General features: G+C 48.6%; 1 protein-coding gene across 2 annotated transcripts in view; it reads left to right on the top strand.

The window, feature by feature from the left end:
• The first annotated feature begins 1,259 nt into the window (after positions 1–1,259).
• Positions 1,260–6,000, top strand: part of PRDM10 (PR/SET domain 10) — a 96,629-nt gene continuing 91,888 nt past the window's right edge. For both annotated transcript variants that reach the window (XM_025286423.3, XM_006061678.4), the window contains exon 1: positions 1,260–1,398. The gene's annotated coding sequence lies outside the window, so the exon portion shown is untranslated. The remainder of the gene's footprint in view (positions 1,399–6,000) is intronic.

Raw genomic sequence — 6,000 nt, 5'->3', positions numbered from 1 at the left:
TCTCGGGTCTTTTACTTAGTTGTACTTTTTTCCTTGGTTAGCTATTGAAGTTGCTCAGTCGTGTCCGACTCTTTGCGACTCCATGGACTGTAGCCTGCCAGGCTCCTCCGTCCATGGGATTTTTCAGGCAAGAACACTGGAGTGGGTTGCCATTTCCTTCTCCAGGGGATCTTCCCAACCCAGGGATCGAACCGGGGTCTCCCACATTGTGGGCAGATGCTTTTACTGTCTGAGCCACCAGGGAAGTCCCAGTTTAGCAATTTTGCCTGTTTTATCGTCGTTAATACTTTCATCCGTTTAAATTCTAGTGTGCTATTTTACATGTAAATTCCCCTTATTCTTCAAAACGTAGCAAGGTAGATGTCACGGACAGGGTAACTGCCCCCTGAAGGTCCAAAGGTTCAAGATCTGTTCAAGAGCTAGTTGTCATTCATATTAGGGGCGGGGGGATTAGGGCTGACGTCTTGCTGCTAAGCCTGAGCTCATTTCTCTGCCCTGAGCTGTTAAGAAAGCAATTTTATGGGATGGTACGATGCGGAAACCTGAGGTTAAAAGAAGAGTGAGTGAAGCCCTGGGTTAACCAGGGTTGAATAAGATCATGTTTGTGAAAATCACTTCCTCTGAGCACAGTAAAGGGGAGAGGAGAGAGTCGGCGTGGCGCTCTAGGGTTCTGCCGAGCAGAACCCAGACTTCGTGGCCCGGCTCCAAGGCGCAGGGGCGCGAGTGCCGGCCGCGGTGCGCTCAGCTGCGCGAAAGGCGTGGGCTCGGCGGGTCCTCCGCAGATCGGCCCGTCGGGTGCCCAGGCGCGGCTCCCGGGACGCGGGTCCTCGGGGGCCTGCAGGGAAGGCTGGGCACCCGACGAGCGGCCCCTCCTCCCGACCTGGGGTACAAGCCTCCCCACCTGGGCAGCCGGGGGTCCCTGCAAGCTGTCCCGGCCCTGAATCCGGAGAGTCGGCTTCTCTGATTGGCTTAGAGCACAAACGCAGGAGAGCGCTGTCTGAGACGCGTTCTTTGATTGGATTTGAAACGAACAGCAGAACACGAAATAAAGAGGCCTTCCGTCATTGGGCCATCGTGTGAATCTCCTTTTGGCTTCTCCGCCGACTGAATTAGCGTCTCAGGATCTCGGTCATGAGTCTTAAATCTGGGCCTGTCAATTCGCCCCGGCGTTACTCGTCTCTAGACGAGGCACGGAGTTTACAGAGTTCAACCAATCACATAAGGCCGAGATCAGGTTGCCAGGCAGGTTATGCTAATGAGGCCCCGCCTTTTATGCTGCTCCCACTCTGCGGCGGGAAGAACCACCTGGAGGTGGCGGGGGGGGTTTGATTTCCATCACCCCTAGGGAGAGAGGATCGGGGACCCGCTGATCTCCCAGCTCCCCTCACCCAACGTCGTGTAAGTACCTAAAGGATTAGGGGAACCGGATAAGCCAGCGTCCAGAGTACCCCATCGACTGGGAGGGTGTTTCGTCTTTGCTTAGTCCCACCCAAAATGGCGCCAAGCTCTTTCCGCGTCTCAGAGCCCGGTCGGGGCCAACCGACCGCGGACCCGGGTGGGGGGGGACTTGATGGTGGTGGTGGGGGGGGGAGAAATCCCGGCGGCACCGCCCGATGGTACAGTCCAGCCGGGGCTGGGACGAGGCACCTCACTCGGGGTGGGGGGTCAAACCATCTGCACCTTCCAAGGGGAAAGGGGCGAGATCTGCTCTCGGAGCCCTCTTGGCGCTGCAATCGGCCATGGCTCCGGCGCCTCTTCGCCCTGCCTTCCCCGCGCGCGGCCTCCCCCCTGCGACCCCCGAGCGGCTCGCACGCTCCGCCGGCCGCGCGCACCTCTCCTCCCCTGCCCGCGTTGGTTGGGCCGGGACGGCAGTTGGGCGCCCTGCGCGCTCCTGCGGCGGCGGTTGGCCGGGCGCTCGGGGTGCGGCGGGCCGTCTCGGCCGGCGGGCGCGGGGGCGGCGGGCTCCGTGCATTAGGCACCCTGCTTTGTCTCGGGAGGCCGCGCCGCCGTTCTGCCGTGGATCGCTGGTGTCCCCGGGACCCGGCGAGGCCCCGCTCGGACGGCGTGGGGGTGGCCGGCGTGGGTCGGTCGTGGTGGACGGTGTCCGCGGTGGGCAGGGCGCGGGTCAAGGTCCACGTGCGCTCGGGGTCGAGCCCGAGGCCTCTGGGGAGCCGGTTGGTGATTCCAGCCGACAGTCTGCTTTCCTTAAGCACTATTGAACCTGCGGCCCCGTATCAGGCCCTTCACCAAATGGAGCGAACGCAGCGCTTTGGAATCGCGGGCTTGCGTGCCTGCCTAGCCTTTTCTGGCGGATTGGTGGGTTTCGGTCCATTTTCAGTGTCTACGTCTAAGCATGAGCCGGTTCTGGGTCTGAACCCGAGGGTTCGGCGCCTGAGCCGTCCCACCCACCCCGGTCCTGTGCCGTCTGCGCCTGTTCAAATCTGGCCTGGCTCATCGTCCCCAAATGGTCTTGAAACTCAAAAGCAATCTTCGTTAAAAACAGAATTGCTCGTGACGGTTTGCGGCCTCTGGGTCAGACCCGCTCCTTTGTTTCTTTTTCCACCTTTTGCTGGAAGCTCTTTGAGGGCAGGAAGATAACGCGGCGTGCCCCGAATACCCTCCCACACACTCCTCCCACGGCACTGCAGCAGCTTCCACGTTGAGGAGCCGTGCTTACATGATGCTGTAGAATTGAAAAAGCAAAATTCAGAAAAAAGCTGGGCTGGGGCAAAGCCATGCTTAAAGCAGCTTTGATTCAATCTAATTATGTTTACAAAGTAACTTCTGTGTTTTTAAATGAAGTGAAATTGACATAAAGTGAACACTTTCGTAGTAGATGCACATTTAAAAATTTTGAACCAAGACTTTTTTTTTCACTTTGTAACTCATATTTATTCCTTGAGCACCCATTCTTGGCTCTGTTCTTTGTTTTGCAAGGGCGCTAAACTGCTGTCTGCTTTTCTGAATAAGCCATTTTTTCCTAATGTTTTGCAGTATGCTCCACCTTGCGATAATCTTTCCATCGAGTATGTATTGTAGATAAGGCTGTAGATAAGGTGAAGCTCAGGTCTTCAAGGGCCCTCAGTACTTTTTAAGATACCGGTGGTAGAAGGGATAGTGTATCAATCCAGTGTAAACCTAAATTGGTTGGCAATGCCTCAACGTCCACGTGTCTGAATTTTTTTTTCTAGTTTTAACAGTAAGACATGATCATTGTAGAAAATAGAGAAATAGTGTATAAAAGTAAAAATTAACCTGAAGTTCAATTACTGGAGATAGTTTATACTAGTATTTTGGTTACTTCAGATCTTTTGTGTGTGCATAGAAAATGTTTTTACAAACTTGTCATGATATGTGGTTTTCATATCTAGTTGTTTTTTGGGGGTTTGTTTACTTATTATTTTTTTCTTTTAAAAACGTGGATAGTTACCTAATGACTTCACTGATGATTTGCCATTTTCAGTAGTTTTTCCCCATTATTTGAAGGGGGCGTCATGAAATCCTCTGAACTAAAGGAATTAGGAAATTTGGATCATTCTGTTTTTCACGGGTAGAATTCATTGATTGCTGTTTAAATTTATCATAGGTAACCTAATGAAATAGGTTTCTGAGTAATAAGTGGAATTGTTTCAGGAGTTGAGAAATACTGTAATTTGGAGAAGGCACTGGCGACCTACTCCAGTACTCTTGCCTGGAAACTCCCATGGACGGAGGAGCCTGGTGGGCTGCAGTCCATGGGGTTGCTAAGAGGCGGACACAACTGAGAGACTTCACTTTCACTTTTCACTTTCATGCATTGGAGAAGGAAATGGCAACCCACTCCAGTGTTCTGCCTGGAGAATCCCAGGGACGGGGGAGCCTGGTGGGCTGCCGTCTATGGGGTCGCACAGAGTCGGACACGACTGACGTGACTTAGCAGCAGCAGCAGCACTGTAATTTTGGTTTCCATAGTAAGCTTATATGTTAAACTGGTGAACACATGGTAACTGCATAATTTCATTTGGTACAAATGATAAACATCCTGTCATTCCAGTGTTGTATTTGTTTAGCCAAAGTTTGTTCTAAAATAGGGTACTGATGTACTTTGACCTGTGCCCAGCAAAATACAGTCTTTCCCCACTGACTTCAGTCCCCGAGAGTGTAGACACACCCTGTCCAGCCATTTGTATGATTTTCACAAGCAGAATTCATTGGTTACTGTTTAAATTTGTCACAGATGCTCTAGTAGATTAGCAGTATTGGTCTGGTGACTAGAAAGAGCCCTGAGTTAAGGAAATGCTACGGCCACCGCTTTGTAGAATGGTCCCGCTGGAGTTCTCCTGGGGATCGGGTAGGGACAGGAAGGTGAGAGGGGAGCTTTTCTGACTTTAGTATGTTGGTCATTCTCAAACTCTTCCTCTCCCTCTGTGGCCTTATGCTGTTTACATGAATTACTGCTTAAGGTGTGTCTGGGTCGTTTTTATTCTCTAAATTGTAAGCCTAATTTAGGACTTAAGGTGGGGCATTCTGAGCAGTAGCCTTTCCAGTTTTATGCGCAAAGCAGTTTATTTGCCCTTTCTGTGACACTTGATACATTACTATTAGTACTGAAACATTCTTCCCACTCCCTTTCCAAAGTCCTTGGGTGGCTTCAGGCTTCCCCTTGCCCAGACCTGTGTAGATTTTAAATGTTCAGGTTGTGGACAGCAGCTGCAAGTAGGTTCTTTTTGGATAACTTTGAAATATTCGAAAGAATTGGGGTTGAAGAAATGGAGAGGGAGGAGAGAGACTATATAGATCCTCCCAAGTTACAGTCATAGCAAGACCAGTTAAAAATGTGGTGAAAACACTCGTTATAAAATTATAAAACACTCATTATTGCACATTATAAAACAATAATGTGCAGTGCTTTAATAACTCCAAACATAGAGATTGCTGGAAGGTGAACCTGCGAGTAGCCTCTCATTTATCTCAGCATTGGAGCGCTGGAGCCAGATCCCCACTTCTCTACCCACATGCTGCTCTCTGATTGCAGCCACAGTCTCTTCCTAACTGTCTCTCTGACCTGTGCTGTCTGGACCGGTGGCTAGTGCCGTGTGTGTGACTTATAGGCCAGATTTTGAGATTTAGTGTAAAAAAAATGAAATATTTCAATTTCTCAAATATGATTGCATGTCGAAATGATAATATGTTGCCAATCCCATGTTAATAAATAAAATACATTATTGCAATTAATTTAGCCTGTTTGTACTTTAAACAAATGTGGCCACTGTAAGATTTAGATTTATGTTTATGGCTTGCATGTGTGGCTTTGCCTGATAACAACAGCCACCTTAGGCTTAGTCCCATGGGGCGGGGTGCTCCCAGGTGGCAGTAAATCATCATACAATGTATTATCTCTTTGTTTCTATAGTTTCAGCCAAAAGATACTGCTTATGGTAGATGTATCTGATTTCTTTCAGTGCTTTTATGATAGCTCTCACAGAAGCACTATTCTTCTGAAGAATACCTTAATCTTAAAACCACTTCCAGGTAATTGAGTTAACTGTTACTGAATTAATATATTAATTAATCATTGAACTTAAAATAATGAAATGACATCTGTTAAGCACATAATCCATTAAAGAAAACGTTGAGCTAAGCATAATCAGCTGAATTTTCCCCATTGGTCTGCTACTTACTCATTGATTTTTATAATGGACTATTTTTCAAAGATTTAAGAAATATTTCTGAGAGAAACTTTAAATTGAGAAAATCAAGCTCATGATTTATTTTTTTCTCCTGTGATTAAAGAAAAGGCTACAATAGTTAGCTTTTAAGTGTGGGAACACTTTGGACCAGCTTGTGGGACAACTATCCTTTTAGTTAAAAGAATGGTATTCTTTTGGGACTTCCCTGGTTAAAACTGCTCTTCCATTGCAAGGGGCCTGGGTTCTATCCTTGGTCAGGAAAGGAGGATCCTGCAGGTCAAGTGGCCTGGCCAAAAAAAAAAACAAAAAAAAAACAGAGGTAGATGAGACA

This window comes from Bubalus bubalis, chromosome 5, assembly GCF_019923935.1.
Source record: "Bubalus bubalis isolate 160015118507 breed Murrah chromosome 5, NDDB_SH_1, whole genome shotgun sequence".
In the NCBI taxonomy this organism is placed as follows: Eukaryota; Metazoa; Chordata; class Mammalia; order Artiodactyla; family Bovidae; genus Bubalus; species Bubalus bubalis.
This window is presented reverse-complemented; position numbering and strand designations above follow the sequence as displayed.